This window comes from Triturus cristatus, chromosome 11 (genome assembly GCF_964204655.1).
Source record: "Triturus cristatus chromosome 11, aTriCri1.1, whole genome shotgun sequence".
Taxonomy (NCBI): domain Eukaryota; kingdom Metazoa; phylum Chordata; class Amphibia; order Caudata; family Salamandridae; genus Triturus; species Triturus cristatus.
This window is the reverse complement of record NC_140594.1, coordinates 498,184,456-498,202,469: the sequence shown is the minus strand read 5'-3', so window position 1 is coordinate 498,202,469 and position 18,014 is coordinate 498,184,456. Positions and strand designations below refer to the sequence as shown.

General features: G+C 47.0%; 1 protein-coding gene across 4 annotated transcripts in view; it reads left to right on the top strand.

The window, feature by feature from the left end:
• The window catches only part of LOC146784476 (guanylate-binding protein 6-like), a 735,489-nt gene that overhangs the window by 153,314 nt on the left and 564,161 nt on the right, over positions 1-18,014 (top strand). The window lies entirely within an intron of this gene.

Genomic DNA, 18,014 nt, shown 5'->3' with positions numbered 1-18,014 from the left:
GACAGTGGCGAGTACGGTGACGGCCTGGAAGCGAATAACAGCCAAGCTGGGCTTAAATATGGTATACGCGCCGCTCTTGCCGCTTGTTTACCACCCTGCCATGCCCCTGTTGCAGGAAGCGGGGTTTCGGAAATTGGCCCATGCTATCCACATTAAGACGTGGGGGGATTTGTACCGTGATGGCACGTTCCGTCCTATGGAGCACCTCTATGGGGGCATCCAACCTTCTCCCCTTGAGGTGTTCTTGTATATCCGGCTCCGGCAGGGGCTTAAAGCACTCACACCCGATTTTCCACGGGAGCCGCCGGAGGTGGCACCGTTACAACGTGTCCTCCGGGACGAGGCCCCTGCCAAGTTGGTCTCTAAGATTTATGGGTCGGTGCACTCGCTGGTGGTCGTGCCGCCTCTTGCTGCTCGGGAGAAGTGGGATCTGGAGCTGCAGGTCCCACTGACGGACAAACAGTGGGAGTTCTGCCTACAACAAACGGAGCGTATTTCTTCTAGTAGCAGATTTAGAATAATACACTATAAATACATTCACAGATTGAATTACACTCCTGTCAAGCTGCACAAATACCGACTCCAGGAAGATGATAGGTGCGACCGGTGTCATGTTCCTGGGGCAGACTTTCTCCACTTGGCGTGGGCATGTGAGGCGGTGCAACGTTATTGGCGCCAGATATTTACAGCGGTGTCCAAAATGATCAATTCGGAGATAGAGCCTTCCCCTATCCTTGCCCTCTTAGGGTATGTGGAGCCCATACAAGCCGCGCACCGCAAATTCATTGCGCTGGCCTTCTTACTCGCTAAAAGACGAGTTGCGTGTAGGTGGGGCAGAGGCAGGGCCCCCAAATTTAAGGATTGGATGCGGGATATTGTTTATTGCCAGGAACAAATTAACACGTACTCTGAACTTTTACCGCCTGCGTCGAGACCAACTGACATTTGGGCTCCACTGACTTGCTACTTGTTAGAAGGGGAGAATGCTGGTGGGGGTGAGACGATCCCTTAGCTACGTATGGGACGATCCCTCATGGCATACTGAGAGTTTGGGTTGGAGGGTGTGCTCCATTTCAGATGCGAATGGCTGGCCGTTATGTGCAGGGGTCCTTAGTCTTGTGGAGAGTGTCTTCCTTCTACCCGGTGCTGGGTCGTGAGAGGTGAGAATTGCGGTTCCGCCAGAAGGAGCATGATTTGCAGCACACTGTACAGTTATTGTAGACTTGCAATGCAATCCGGATTTATTGACATTTTGTGTTGTTGATGATGGTTGTGCTGTTCCTTGTCACCTTTGTACTGCTTCCAGCTGACATATGTACCCATTGATGCAACTTGCTTATGATGTATGGTCGCTCAAATTTTCATAAATAAAGTTAAAAAAAAAAAAAAAAGTATGACCATTTTAATTATGGAGATTCAACCTGCCATAGAAAGGAGAAGCTTGAGCCATCGCTCAACCTGTGCTGTCAGGTGGTCAATTGCTGGTCCGTAGTAGATACAAATTACTTCCAGCATGCTACAATGTAGAAAGATACCAAGATATTTCGGTGGTTCTGTGCACCATTTGAGCAGGAATCCAATATCTACCTGGGTGGTGGCCGGAGTCAAAGAGAAAACCTCCGATTTGGCCCAGATAATAGCTAATCCCAAGTATACTCCAAATCGGACTACCTCTCGAAGTAGTGGGGACAAATTGATGTCTGGTTTCCTCACAAATAGCATCATATCATCGGCATAAAACAAGGCACAAGCGGGCCTCTATGAAACTCTATTGCCAGGGGGTCCATAGCTATAATAAATAGCAGGGGCGAGAGAGGACACCCCTGCCTGGTACCTTGTGTCAAGAACTGAGGGGTTATCACACCGTTCAGTTTCAGGCGAGCAACTGGGGTGGCATATAGACATCGGATTAAATTGATAAACCCCACTGGGATTCCCAGCTTCTGTAATACCGCATATAAACAAATGCCTTTCCAAAGAATCAAATGCTTTCTCAGCATTGAGTAGACTGGCCGCAGCTGGTAGGGTTGGTTCCTACTGATTTAGGACAGTAAATTTAGCCCGTAAATTAAGAGCAGTGAATCGGCCAGGGACAAAGCCCGCCTGAAATGGGCACAGTATTGTGTCAACTAACAATGATAAGTGGGTGGCGAGAATCTTGGCCAAGAGTTTATAGTCATGATTAAGTAGGGACAATGGTCTGTAGGACTTGGATCTACGGGGTGTTTTACCAGGTTTAAGTAAGAGCGTAATGATGGCTTCTCGCATATTTGGGGAGAGAGATGCTCTCTGTATGGCCTCGTCATATATCTCCAATAGCTGTGGGGCCAGTTCATCCTGGTAGGCTGTATATAATTCTTCTGTTAGGCTGTCAGATCCTACTGGCCAGTTCTCATATTGCCTGTGTTATTTCATCTTCATCAATCAGAGCACCTAAGACCATGGCTACTTCCTGCAGATAATCCGCAAGGGCCTGCCCCACTGGGGGATCGTGCGCTGTATATAAGCGGGTGTAGTAGGAGTGAAAAGCAGCGGTAATATCGGTCCCCTGCGTTAGCGTATCACCATTGTTCATGTCCAGGTGCGTGACATACGTTGATTGGTACGGAGGACGGAGCAATCTAGTGAGTGTTCTGCCCGGTCTTTCCCCCTCGCCGTATATCCGGGCCGCCAGGTCACTGAATTTGGTCAAAGGTGTCGCCCTGCCATATAATGTCCGAGAGGGGACTGTCGCTTTTGCAGCAGTATCTATATCCCTGAGTTTCCCCTCCACAACCTCTAGGCCCCTTCGTATAGAGCGCTGCACCCCAGCGTGTTTGGATATGCATACCCCCCTTATATATGCCTTAAAGGTGTCCCACAGTGTGGACTGCAGAGTCATTGTCCCTTCATTTAATTGGAAGTATTCACCAATTACATCACCCACCTTGGTATGGAAGGCCGAGTCAAGCATGGCCTCGGCAGGGAACCTCCACTTGGCATGTGGTTTTGGTATCTGGGATAATTCCATTGTAAGAAGGACGGGGGAGTGGTCAGACAGTGTGCAAAGTAAATAATCAACTGCCTGGGCCACCAGTAATAGTCGTGGTGTAAGATACCAATGGTCTATCCTTGACCAGGACCCGTGCGGAGCTGAACAGAATAAGTAATTGCGGACAGTTGGGTTCCGCACGCCATGGGTCCGCCAGCAGCGAGTCTAGTAGCACAGTGAGGCCCTGTGTTGCATGTGGCTTTGTGGTGTGTCCTGGTCCCGTCGTATCCGTCATGGGGTCCAAAGTAAAATTGAAGTCCCCCCCATAAATATATTGTCAATGTTAAATCGTGTAATGTGCATAGCAATTTCGGGAAAGAAATCAGTCGTGTCTCCATTTGGCACATATGTATTAATTAAAAGAAGCGGCTCTCTCCCCAGGGAGCCCGACACTAAAATATATCTGCCCTCGTCATCTGCCACAACTTCCGAGAGTACAAAAGGGAGCGAGCGGTGGACCAAAATGCACACTCCACGTGAGTATGTACTATAACTGGCAAAAAAATGGTGGCTAACCCATCATGTTGCAAACCCATGTGTTGGAGCCGGTGCTTAGTGTGTTCCCTGGAGGAAAGCCAGTTGGACAGCTTGTCTACACAGGTAGGTCAAAACCTGACGACTCTTCCTGAGATTCGAACGCCCTCTCACATTCCAGGGTATCCATTTGAAGCACAAACCAGCACTGCGCACATCTGGAGAGGTCATGTAGGCAGCGCATGATCATACATGATATGTCGCAAATACATAAACTCCATATGTTTCAGCGCAGCAGCAAAACATTACTCTGTACCAACTTTGAACAAAGGTACAAATATCTAGGAATATTTTACCCATCACCCCCCACCCACATTGGATACGTACAAAAAAGCACCCGGTGAATCCCATTAGAAACCTAGAGAAATGGAGGAAGAGGGGGAGGAAGGGAGAAGGAAGAAAAAGAATAAGATAGGAAAACTTATTATGGGAGATACGCAACACTCCATATACTCCACTTCAGATAAGTGAGTTCAGTTCTGTTTCATGAAAAACAGTTATGTGACTGAAAACGTTTGGGTCGGTGTACGCAGTTATTTTATGCTTACAATTCACAGATTATGCACAATGTTCCATCAGTATGATAGCTGTTGCACATGGGCCATCACCGTGCCCCTCAAGAAGAAGGCAATCTTTACCACACAAAGAGAAAGAGGTCACGGACCGGCCGCAGACTGCTGGGCACCGGTGTCCTTGTCTCCTCCATGCTTAGGAAGTCTGTTTGCATTTTGGTGTTGTTTCCAGAATTTTGTAACGTCGTCAGCAGTGTCAAAGATGTGAGCTTTGCTACCAATCTGGATGCGGAGGTGAGCCGGGTGCAGCATTGCATTCTTAATATATGCCTTCTGTACGGTATGCTTGATGTACACATATTTACGTCACGTCTCTTGCACCATTGGCGTAAAGTCTGAAAAGATCGCTATGGCTGACCCCTGATGTGTGAGCAAGCCACGTTCCCTGGCCAACCTCAGCACTGCATCACGGTCCTGATAGTTGAGGATTCTGCCTATTATTAATCTTGGAGTCGCTCCTGGCGCCGGAGGAGCGCCCAATGTCCAATGTGCCCTCTCCACAGCAAAGGTACCGAAAGGGCATCCCTGCCAAATATATCCACAAGGACGGTTTCAACGAATTTAACCATGGGTCCGGTGTTGGTGGATTTGGCTACACCTGCGATACAAATATTATTGCGGCGCGAGCACCCCTCCAAGTCTTTCGCCTTGGCTGCCAATGTTTTAAACAAGGTTTTGGTTCTTTCAAATGTCTTATGGACGCTGGGTTGTGTGTCCTCCAAGGCGGGTGTCGTGGGTCTCCAGCCGCCCGTTGATATCATCTAATCGGGTGGTGAGGGTGTCCAGGCGAGCATCAATGGCCTTAAAACCAGCTTTCAGTTCAGCCATAATTGCTGCAGGGCCCTCCAGTTGCTCCGGCTCATTCTCCGCGGTGCCCTCAGTCTTCGTGCGTCTGGGGGTTCTCCAAGCATTAACATTCAACTGGCGCTGCTGGGAATCAGTGCATCCCATCGTGACAGGTCTTATGCAGTCAGGTGTAATAAATATCAGAGCTGGAGACCCCTACAGAGAGTTGGCGAGCCGTGCCAGCACGATCCTCATGTGTTTATCTTGAGCAAGTGTCCCAAGGGCATACGCCGCCATCCAGTGATTCAGAGGGGGGGGCCAACGCAGTGGCATAATGTACAGGGTCACTGCGGCAGCACCAGGTATTTCAGGGGGAGCAGGGCCGGACTGGCCATAGCGGGCACCGGGCAATCCCCCAGTGCGCCGCACGGGTGGGGGCCGGTTTTGGGCTCCTGGGGCCCGTTTTTGTTACAGGGCCGGTTTTGCAGCATAGCTGCAATAACGGCCCTGTAACAAAATCGGCCAAAAACCGGCCCTGCCAAAGAGCTCGGCGCCACCCCCAAGCCCTGGGGGGGGGGCGGTCGAGCATTTTGCCAGGGCCGGTGTTGGTTCCCAGTCCGGCCCTGAGGGTGGCCCACCTCATGAGCTGTATATAGCATTTATTTAGGTTCTTTTTTTTCCCCCTGTATGTGCAGTAGTTATTTGCGGCGCTTTTCTTCCTTATCTATAGAGACAGCCATCATTGAGAGGTCGGAGCACTCTCACATTGCCGACGGAGTTCAGCAGTTGGGTCTTGGGTCGCTCACGTCTCTGGGAGACCCCGGCTCCGCGATCCCTTTGCTCAGCGCGCACATACTTATTTATTCCATGGACCGCTGGCGATGGTCTCATCATGCCTCTAACTGCATTGTTCCACTCCATCTGGCAGTCCAGCTGTTGTGGCCCCATACCGGACCAAGCCGCACACTCCGGGCCCCACTCTCAGGCCCACCCAAAATCCCTGTCGTCTTGGGGCCTCCGAAGTTGCGTCGGGCCCAGGAGCGCCCAGGTCTGGTCTCGTCGTTGCAGGCACCAATCAGTTCCGGGGACGGCACATTCCACAGCCGTCCGCCCACGCCATCCGTTCCTGCCCGACCCGACTCCACAGTCACCGTTTAAGGGACATCAGATGGTTTGCCGAGGATGACGGCTCCGGAGTTTCGGAGTCAGGCGGTGTTGGAAAGTGGGTTATTGGTAGGGGCAAATGTAGGTCTGCCACTGGCAATAAGGCCACTAACACATGATAGGACCCAGCATAGGTCTTAGAAAATTATTCCTATGCTCAACCCTTGGTAATGTGGCTGCGAGCAACAGGTTTAACTTCAAAGACAGTTATGTAAAGCATTTAAAAACACAATTTCAGTAAATAATTAAGACACAACACAAAATAAAAATCCAACACCAATTTATAAATATAGGTAATATTTTTATCTTTTAAATGACACCAAAACGAAAAACATCCACTGTAGGGAACCAGAGATATGACTTTTTAAAGATTAGTCATTTTCTAGGGCTTAGAAACCAACAGTGACCCTTTTAGTCATTTTGTTTTCTCTGACAGGGACACACCTTTAGAAACTGTTCTGGAGAATATCTCACCACTGTGTTGTGCCGCCTTCTCCAGCAGGCGGGTCCAGTTAGAACTCCTTCCTGAAGTTCTGCTTGCGGGTCCCAAAGTATCCAACACACAGTCCAAGGTTCTGGAATCTCCAAGAGGGTCTTTGAAAGTGTGAAACTTCAATTCCGCAATCCACTTGAACAAAACCCTTTCAAATCCACTGATACTCCAGGCTGGGGATTCTTTGTGGGGATGTCCAGGTGAGCTCTGTTAACATGTAGCTTGCAGGGAGTCTTCTTCTTAGTCCTTTTGTAGCAAGGTAATCCACAGGGCTGCAGTTTTCAGATGGTGCAGTTTTCAGAGGTCAGGCCTTAGAAGTCTTTGCACAGCAGAACTTCGCAGCAGGGCACGTCTTGCTTCAGTAAGTTTCAAGCAGCAGATCTGGAGGGCTCTGCCCCTCTCAGATACTTATTCAAAATTCTCTGGGTCAAGCCACAGGTCACTTCTGACCAATGAAAGCAGGGTAACTCCTCATAGTTATGACCACATCCTGCAGAGTGTGGCATTATGTTGTCCCAGAGTGCATCATTCTTCCAAATCCATAATGGCTGATTTTCCAGCAAGGAGGTAAGAGCTGGCTAAACACACCCCTGGGATGGCTTATTTCCATGGACTCTCCCCCTACCATCAGCACATACCTTCCTTAAGCCTAGCCCTGACTCTGGGTCAAGAGTGTCAGAGTGAAACTGAAACCCAGGCCTCCCCTCTGCCTTAGAAGAGCATAGTTTACGACTCCACCTCCTGGCCTGGCAAAGCTATAGACCAGCACACTGCCCTCCCAACAGAGTGGTTCTTTATCACCTCTTCAAAGCAGCCTGGCTAATCCATTTAACTCTGACCAATCAGGGCAGACCACTGGAAGGCTGAATTTGGACTTACAAACAAGAAAGTCCTATAACTTCTTGTATGTACACTTTAGGAGAAATTCAACAATATAATATTGTTGGATTTACTACTACCATTCTGGGAAGTCTTTGAATGGTCCGGCTAGTCCTCTCCTATCAATATTTATTAATCATTAACTTCCTACCATGTTAACCTATGGGCCATGGGCTTTGCAATGGGGAAAATGACTTGGGCCAGTCTTCTAGCACCAGGGCTTATAAAAACATATTTTATAAGTATTTCCCTAATTTTTACAGAACCTCCCCCACCCCCTGTGCAACTAGGGGAGACTTTAGGGGTTCTGAATCTGTAGAAATATTGCAGATTCTCCTTTAACTGTGTTCCTAGCATCAAAGTCGAATTTGACCAGCAATGTACTGTTTCAAAGCAGTCCTGGCACCCAGTGCTGCTTTTAAACGGACCTCAGGCTTCAGCACTGCACACATGCTAGTGCAGAAAAAGCTGCTGGCCTCTAAACTGTCAGACCCCATTATATTCGGGACTTCTAGGTAGTTTCAATCCCCTTCCCTATTATATACTAGTGGCTTATGGGGTAGGTCATGCCAATTACAGGGGTACCCCACCATACCATAGTGTACCCTAGTGTATGTTGGGTGTTTTAACTGTATTCTAATGTGTTCCTTTCAGCTTGGCACTGGGCCTGGGCCTGGTTAGGCAGAGCCCAGGGTCAGTCTGAGTCAGTTACCACCAGTTCCAGTCAGCAAAAAGTTGGGGGGTGCCCAGGGCACAGGATGACTTTGCAACAGGCAGCCATCTTGGTCGCTGGCTCGGCGACGCCATCCCAATGTTTTATTTAAATAGGATGTCAGTCTCTGGTCCTCTCATCTAATACAACATTTTAACTACATCATGGTATCAAGCAATATTCCGGAGTCATGGCATGGCAGTATTGTCCAGCCTATTTACAAACCAGAAGAGCATTCAGATCCAGCCAACTACAGGCTAATCGCCTAGTCAGATGCTGAAGCAAAGCTCTTTGCCCCGAACTTGCTGAGTAATTTAGAATATTGGGACTATACTTAAAACTTAATCCTGAGAACTCAAACTGGCTTTAGGGTGGGAATGAGTACCTTAACAAACCTGATAGTGGTAACAATCCTGGCTGAATAAGCAATCTCCAAATCCAGTAAATTTTCCTCCTGTTTTATCGACCTCAAAGCCACCTTTGATAAAGTTCCAAGGGCCCAGTTATGGAAAAAATGGAAAATGGGGTGTTGAAAGCAATGATTAGCTTATATTCCAACACATGGGTACAAATCAATTTAGAGGACAGCCAAAGAGTGGCAAATATAATGTACATGAACATGGGCTTAAAACAATGGTACGTCCTAGCACCATGTCTATTTAATATATAAATGGCTGACCTCAATATCCAAATGTCCCTAGCGCAGGGGAATCCTCCCATGTTTGGCACAGTACAAATAAGAAGCATGCAAAATAGTGACAATATCGTCCTCCTCAGCAAGACCCCAATTAGGCTGAAGCGGTCAATAAATCCATTATTGGGGTACACCAACAATCTGCGACTAAGCCTGAATTACAGTAAAACAAAGGTTCTTTGCTTCAAAGGTAGAAGTAGCAACAGGCAGCCTACATTTACTTGCGGGCCAATGGTAATGTACTAGAACAGGTCAACACCTATAAGTACCTCGGTGTCCAGCTGCACTCCAATTTAACCTATAAAGTCTATTTACAATCAAGACGACCAATAGCTAACAATCTATTGTTTGTTTTTTTAAAACCTTGAAAAGTAAGACATTAAACACCTCAACATGCCATCTACTTCAAGTTGAGAGAAGCCAAATTCCTGCCTTCAATATCTTACGGCTCTAAATTGCTCAAGGGGAAAAACGTCGTAACCCTAAACAATCTACAATCGTGCCTTTTTAAGAAACTCTTTGCAATTCCAAGGTACGTATCGCAAGTCCAGATTTGATTGGAATTAGTGTTACTCCCTAGGGTCCATATAGGTAGGGTGCCCTGGTAAACTTGTGCTGGATTACTATGGCAGTCGAAGCAAATTCGCTTGCACATCAGTGTTGGGTGGAAATAGAAAGGTGGGCCCTCATAAAGAACTCTGTGTGCTTAGTATTACAGGCCTCATTCGCTAAACTGCAACTAGAAGATGCTTGGCACACCTCTATGGATTATGGGGCATTTAAACTGTTAGACCTGGTACCATTGGCGTGAGTCTCCCTTCCATATTTTCTGATTGCCTTCTCGGTTTTTTATATGTTTTGCTGGTTTAGATGCTTTGGGCACGGTGCCACTGCTATTAAGTGCCACAGTGCAAGTGCTCCCTATGTTAAATTGATGTATTGATTAGTGACTCCATGATTGGGTTATTTGATTTATCTGTCAGAACCTAGTACAGTGCACCATGTGTGCCCAGGGCTTGTAAATCAAATGCTGCTGGTGGGCTTGCAGCACTGGTTGTGCGACCCACAGAAGCAGCTTGTAAAGTGTGTCTCAGGCCTGCCACTGCAGAGCCTGTGTGCAGTCTCTGACTGCCATGTTGACTGACCAAGTGCACCCACTTGCCAGTCCCTAAACCTTCCCTTATCTTCATATCAGACACCCCTATGGTAGGCCCATGGGCAGGGTGCATTTTAAGTATAAGGTAGGACATGCCCTGGTGTATGTGGCATGTCCTAATTTAGGTTTTTCACTATTGCAAGGCTACCTGTTCCCCATAGGCCAGAATTGTCAGTTTGATTATTACATCCTATAATCCTAACTGACTCAGGGAACATGGTAGAAATTCGAGTTTAGTATGCCTGAACTCAGAATGATAAAATACATCTTTTAGTGAAGTTGGTTTTAACATTCTGTGTTTGAAAATACCACTTTAGAAAGTAGGTATTTTCTTGCTTAAATGTCCAAGCCTGCCTCTGCTAGGTTGTGTATTGTGTGTCTGGTTCTGTGAGTGACAGGTGCTGGGGAATTCCAGGGGAAAGGGTGATTCAGCACAGGGCTGAAGATCTGCATGTAGATGGGAGGGAGGAGTTGCACCTGGGACCTGAATAGGGCTGTGCCTTCCCTCCACAATGCTGGGGCCACCCCCTGTGGTGTGTCTGATGTCTCTGCCCTGCACTCTGAAAGGAAAGAAGGAGTCAGGTAAACAAGGTGCTCCAGGACTGACCAGAACTGGTTTGGACTAGGCAAAGGCCTCTCTGCCTTCAGAGAACAAAGAGAAACGTTTTATAAATATGGGGACCCAGACCCCAGAACTTTAGATCACTTCTGGAACAAGAAGAAGAAACGTCTGCCAAGGAGAAGAACAAAAGGAAGCTGTGGGAGTGGACTGCCCCCCGCCAGTGTGCTGGGTTGGCCTACAGTGGTGTTTTTAGTGCCAAGGAGAGGAGAAGGAACTTTTGTGTGTACTTCATCATCTTGCAGAATATTTCTCCAAGGGCTTGAACTTGTGGTTGCCTCCTGCTGAAGTCTCAGGGACAACAGACTTCACCACCAGCTCCCCTCTGAGTTTCCTTGCTAGGAATTCTGTCTGCAGAAGCCTGCGTGTCGTTGGGAGCTGGAAGCGTGATGCAACAAGAAGAAGCGTGTCGCCGCTCCAGCTGTAGTCATCGCGTCGCCGGAGAAGCGTGCCGCCGCCGCATCTCCCAGAAGCGTGTCTTCGTCATAGCGGTCTGCTGTCGCATCACCGGAGAAGCGCATCGCAACCCTGAGGGTCGCCGTCGCATTATCGGAGAAGCGTGTCGCAGGGCCCGTCGTGGCTCCAAAGTACAGAGTCACCGCAAGGCTGCCAGGGAGTGCCGCATCGTCTCAACATCATCGCATCAAGGGTGCCATCTTATCGCATCGCACCGGAATGTCGCATCGGATCGAGGCGCCATCTTGCCACATCGCAACCGGGCTGCAGCATGAGAATCTATGCATCACCTCCTCTCCGGTAAGGATCAAGGCGCATCCCCTACTCTGCACATGCATTGAGGCACGACGCATCGTCTCCCCCGAAGCAAAGAACCAACGCATCTCCAACGCTGCGAGCCCTTTGTTTATTTTGCATTATGCATCCAGGTACCTTTGTGAGAACTGTGTCGCATTTATCACTAACTTGAAATAAGCTAATTCTACCATCTTTAAGTCAATTTTGAGTACAGTATTGTGGATTTTTGCGTTTGTGGTCTTGTGTTAAGTCTATATAAAGAATTCTTATTTTTATAAAACCTGCGTGGTGTCCATCTGTAGTGTTTTCACTGTATTACTGTATGTGTTCACAAATGCTTAACACACTGCCTCTGAGATAAGCCTGTCTGTTCGCGCCAAGCTACCAAGGGGGTGAGCAGGGGTTAACCAGTAGTGTAATCCCCTTTCCCTGACTTAGAAGCAAGGGTCCCTGTTTGGTCAAAGGTACCTACCTCTGCCAACTAGAGACCCCCAGTTCTAACATAAACTCATTACAAATAAAGCTGCCAAATTATCATCCTTTGCCATAGACAAGGCTGCAGCAGCAAGTAAAAGCCATGCCAATTTTGCCATCGTACGCAGCTTAGGGTTCCCAGCCGTATTTATCTGCGCGATTTTCATGGCACAAGAAACATGACCTCTTGCTACTACAACTTGGCTTGTTTGCAACAACGGACCACACCCTCTCCCAGAAACAACAATGGACAACTCCAGAATGTCAGCTCTGTGGCCAAATAAATATTTGCCCCACTTGCTGTGTCTTTGTCCAGCCTTGCTAGTACAGAGAAGAAAACTCCTACGACCTACATTAAGATCTTTGCAAATTAGGTCATGCCGACCTGCTGTTATAACATTACTGAGTGGAGCACCTGTACAATTGGCATTAAAACAGTAACATTTCTGAACATAGCAGCCAAGGAGTTGGCAAAATCCAGTATCTGACTTTTAATCTGTGTCTCTATTGGAGATTAGTACATTGGTGATTTGGTCCATGATTTATTCATTTTATAATGTAGTATAAATTGCACACCACTCAACAATTGAAGGCCTTTTTAGAGAACAGTATTTATTTTAGTACCTGTACAGTCAAATATATCCACTTTATGACAGAAGTCTTGCACAGTATGTATGCACCTTATTAAGTAAACATTGGTATTTTGCTCCTTACTGGATATAGCACTTTAGCTGATTATGATATTCTGTACTTACTGATGTTTTCAACCATAATGCTTGAGTGGCTCTCTCATATTATTTGGGTAACATGTTAGAAATAGCTTTTATGTGCATACAATGGTTTTAATCATTGAACTAGATGCACTTTATGGCAAGGTTTTGTACTGCACGTACGCACTTAATAAATACTACAAAAAAGGGTTCACTGAGAGATTGGCCTTGGTCTTGTTTTTGCGTATGGAGCGTAGTATTTTTTATTTGATAGTTTTATATTGTTATTCCGTGAAATTTCTCCTGATGCAAAGCAAAACAACATTCTGTATCGATTTCCAATTTTTTATCCTTTCAACTGTGTATATCTGCTGCAATATCATGTTGCAATATAATGATAATAATTGGTATACCTTTTTGTAAATGTAATGGTTTTAATTAACTATGCATGAATTAACTTAGGGCCTCATTTATGAAAAGTGTCACACCGCTGCAATAACACAGCAATGCAACCGTTTTCACTGAGCCCTCCTTGTGACAAGATGGATGCACTGTATTTAATATACGGCGCTCCATGGTGCAAGGAATGACAGATACATCAGGAATACTGACTTATCTGTCAACGCAAAAGTCACGCATTACTGGAGTTGTGTCGCAGGCATGACGCAACTCCAGCAATGCATGGGGTAGGACTGTGCCTATAGCACTGCGTCACCCTTACGCCTGCCATCAGGCAGGCGTAGAGTTTTGACACATTGGCGTCCTAGAAGTGTCACGGTGAAATCTCATAGATTTCACCTAGGCACTTCTACGACCCTTTTTTTTAATGTGTGAACGCCCACCATGCATACATTATACCGGACGCAGGCATAATGTGGCGCAGGGCTTTACAAGGTGACACATCTGCCTAGATGCGTCACCTTGTAAATATGGTGCGATGTCGAGCATTATTTTTATGCCGCCGCTGCGTTACAAAAAGTGACGCAATGGCGACACAAAGCTGTTGCAAGGCCTTCATAAATAAGGCCCTTACTGATTAAGGTAGATTGGAGTAGATTACTGTGGAGTAGATAGGGTTGGGGTAGATTGGAGTGGGGTAATTGGGGTAGATCGGAGTGGGGTAGATTGGGTAGGGTATTGGGGTGGGGTAGATTGGAATGGGGTTAATTGGTTGGGGTAAACAGGAATAGATTAGGCTGGGGAAAATAGGGGTAGATTGTGTGGGATAGATTGAGGTATATTAGGGTGGTGTAGTTTGGGTTAGACTGGAATGGGGTAGGTTGAGTTAGATTAGGGTGTGGAGGATTAGGGTAGAATGGGGTTAGGTAGATTAGGGTGGATTGGGGTAGGGTACATTGGGATAGATTGGGGTGGGGAAGATTGAGGTAGATTGGGATGGAGTAGACTGGAGTGAGGTAGCTTGGGGTAGATTGGGGTGGGGTATTTTGGAGCGGGGTAAATTGAGGGGGGTATATTAGGGGAGATTGGGGTGGGGTAGATTGGGGTTGACTGCAATGGGGGAGACTGAGTGGGGAAGATAGGGTTGGGGTTGATTGGGGTAGGTTAAATTGGGTTAGATTGTAATGGGGTAGATTGGTGTAGGTTAGAGTGGAGTAAATAGGGGTGGGGTAGATTGGAGTTGAGTGGATTGGAGTGGGGTATATTGAGTTTGTATAGATTGGCGTGGGATAGATTGGAGTGTGGTAGAGTGCCATGCTTAATTTGTAAAGAAATACGTGCCTGGGCCGTTGTCAGGAGCCCACTGCAGCTTGCACCACCCATTACCTCTGCCAACACTTCCAATGTAAGTTACCAACACAACTACTAATCATCACACTTGTACAAGTGTGAAAATGAAGACTGTTTCAGGCTCCCCATGAATATAAGAATGTCTTGGGCAGCAGGTATTCGTCATTTTTTTGTATGTTGGTTTACAAAACAACTGTTGTGCTCATTTCAAAATTAGACTAATAGTGACACCATGTGGCACACATCATAAATGCTGGTGCTGACAATTAAGTGCCGGTGCTGAGCACCGGAAGCCACCAGCTCAAATTCAGTACTGGTAGTGTGAGGTTTTGTTGGGTAGATTCGAGTAGGGTAGATGAGGGTAGATTAAAATGGGGTAGATTGGAGCGGGGCAGGGTAGATTGGAGTGGGATAGATGGGGTAGATTGGAGCTGGGTTATATTGGAGTGGGGTAGATTGGAGTGGGGTAGATTGGAGTCGATTGGGGTGGGGTAAATTGGGATAGAGTGGGGGTACATTGAGTGGAGTAGATTAGAGTGGGATAGAGTGGGTTGAGATAGATCATAAAACAAAGAAATTCAAATAGTAAAAAGAAGCAACAAAAAACAAACTAGCAAATGCAGTTAAGCAGACCTTTTATTCCTGATTAACCCTTGAAATCAGCAGTGTTCATTAAAATGTGATCTTTTGTTCTACCGTCATTAAATTGTGACAGAGCTGTCATGTTTAGAATATCACAAGGGAGTACTAAGCCAAACTCAGTATGCAAGATGGAAACAAAAAAAAAATTGTGTCACAGGGTTCAAACTAGTGGTTTAGTTAGCATATGTGCAGCAAGTGCAGTGGCGCCATTTATTGGTGTGCTCAGCGGAATACTGTGGAAGCTTGAAATACATTCCAGTACTTTTCCTGGTGTTACTTAGTGGCAGTCAGCTTTCCTTGGTAACTTCTTCATTCTACTTCTACAGCTGCAAAGCATTACTTTCCATAACACATTAGCTTCTGTTCACCCCTTGGGTGAGGTCCGACACCCTTTCTACCTCCTGAGTGTGGGTGTCGGAATGGCCGACACTGTGGAGGTAAATAAAGGCTCCTCTAGTGCACTGCACCAGAGGGAGTCCTTTGTTTTATTTTAAGCTCAGGCTTCTCGGGAAGTGCGTCAGAGCATCCTGTGTATTTTTTCCAAACTTTAATGTAATGACGATCAGCGTGCAGGGACCGGTGACACCGTTACAGTGAAGTGGAAGTAAAACAATCCAAAGGGCTCATTTTACTTTTACTCCATCGGTGCTCTGGGAAAGATCTCAGGCCGAGCACTGATTGGGGTGTGAGAGGTTTTTTTAGGACGGGGAGAATCTCCCCTTTCCAATGCTACCTCTTCCCAGTGGATCCATGCTTGGGGATCGCACAGGAAAGTGATCCCCAAGCAGGTATTGACCCACTAGGCACCATGGATGGGGGAGGCAGCCCTTAGGCAAGGTCTTGTGTTCCCCTGACCATATTTAACTACAGCGGTCTTTCTGCTCCCCACCCTCCCGAGGGTGGACGGAGCTACTTACCCCCTATCTATCCCCCTGGGGGTGGGGAGTGCAGGCAACCTACTAGACACCAGGGAAGGGATTTTCTTTTAAAATATAGAGGTGGGGGCTGCAAATCATGGAAATGGCCAAGCCCCCGTCCCTTTTAAATGAGATATTCATTACCCCCAGTCTTCCCCCTTGGGGGGCATTAAACCCACTAGAAGCCAGGGGAATATATATATTTTTTTAAATACAGGATTGGGGGCTGTCCACGACCGGCATAGCCATGCCCTACTCCATTTAAATGGGCATCGCTCTTTATGTCCCCCCTGGGGGATGGATGTGTGTAATTACCCCTGATATACCCCCGGGGCAAAAAGCCTGCTAGATGTCAGAGAAAGGATTTTGCTTTTCAATATAGAGGTGGGGGCTGCCCACCCTGGGCATGACCATACCCACTCCCCATGTAAATTGGGCATCAGCCTTTCTGTCCCCTCTGGGGGGGCAGATGGGTGTAATTACCCTTATCTGCCCCTCGGGGCAGAAAACCCACTAGACACCAGAAAAAACATTTATTTATAAATATAGAGGTGGGGACTGACCCCAGTAGGGTAGTTGGGGGAATTACCCCTGATGTGCCGCCGGGAGGACAGAAAGCCCACTAGATATCAGGGGAAAAAAAGATATATAGAGATGGGACTGTCCACCATGGGCATGGCCATGCCCACACCCTAAAAACATACCAGGCAGACTTTCTGCCCCATAGGGGCAAATGGGAGACTGGATTCATGCAATTTGTTTTGGTCGAGAGAGGCCCCCCCCTTGGCATGGGCCCATGCTCCACACCACCCCTGGCCCGTTAGAATTGCTGCCCCTTCTGGAGGGGTGGATAGGGTATTCAGCCTACCAGACCCAGACAGTTCTGAAAACTAGGCATCCGGGGAGTACAGGATGATGTGCTTCGCCTGAATTCTAAAATATAATTTAACAACAAGAGAGAGAGGGAATTTTATTGGAGCCACTCTTAGTCCCCCGGGGCTAGTATATATAAACAAAGAAAGAGTGTGTCCGTCAGGATTGAACCAGTGCTAAGGTATTTAGAAAAGCACAGGGGTGAATCACTATGTTTTTAGAAGAACCCTCACTCACCAGCCTAGCTGGTGACATGCTTCATCATTGGGTTCCCACCGGAGAGACCGAATGTCTCCCCGGTGTGCTGCGACGCCTGATTTACAGCGGAGCTGGATTTTTTGTGTGTGAAGACAGTGCAATCCGTGATCGTGCTAGTTAAAATGTGTCACAATTTAAACCAATAGACAACTTTAATAATGGTCAACTGGACACAGTTAAAAATAGTGTGGTGGACGTGAGAACTCTGGTGATAAATGGACCAGCTACGTCCTAGAAAAGGTGCGGTGTGAATAAAATGGTCAACATGATTCTGCTTCTCACGATACTACATGAAGCATTCTTCAGGACCTAGTGGTGGACCACCACGGCGGTATACGCTCGCTAAGGCGTACCCTGACCTGTGGGGTCCGGAACCGCTAAAACTTACTGTTATGGTAAAATAACCCTTCAGGATTTCTGAGAGCTTTCGGTTCTGTTGGAGCAACGAAGAAGTGAAAGGGAAAACAAAACAAACAGTGATTCACAACATACATATATATTCACAAGGAACAGACCATGGACACTCAAACAAATTTGTGAATGAACTTCATGCTCATAAACGGTGAATTTTAAAAGAACCTGGAACACTGGGAGTTGACATTCGTATCAGCCCGTGCCGGTATAGTGAATTTCTCGTGATGCTAAATAGCACTAAACAATTGTGCCAAAGAGTGCTGCGCCCTAGTGAGAGGTAATTGCAACAAGGGTGGATTTTCACGTGAAGTGCACTCTAGGTACGAAAGCTTCTGGCCATCAAACTCTTAATCAGCGTAACACTCTGGCTGACTACGGGAGGCAAAAGGAAATAAAAATGCTTGGCTTTGTAAATGGAGATGCGAGGTATTATCAAACTGATTGGTAAACACCCACACGGAGCCACAAAGTTGGTGAAATAGGTGCTTACGTGATGTTGGATTCAACGTCACTGCATGAGTCCGGGTGGGGGGTGGGACTTATAGTCACACGCTAAACAAAGAAAAAAAAGTAAGTAACTTACG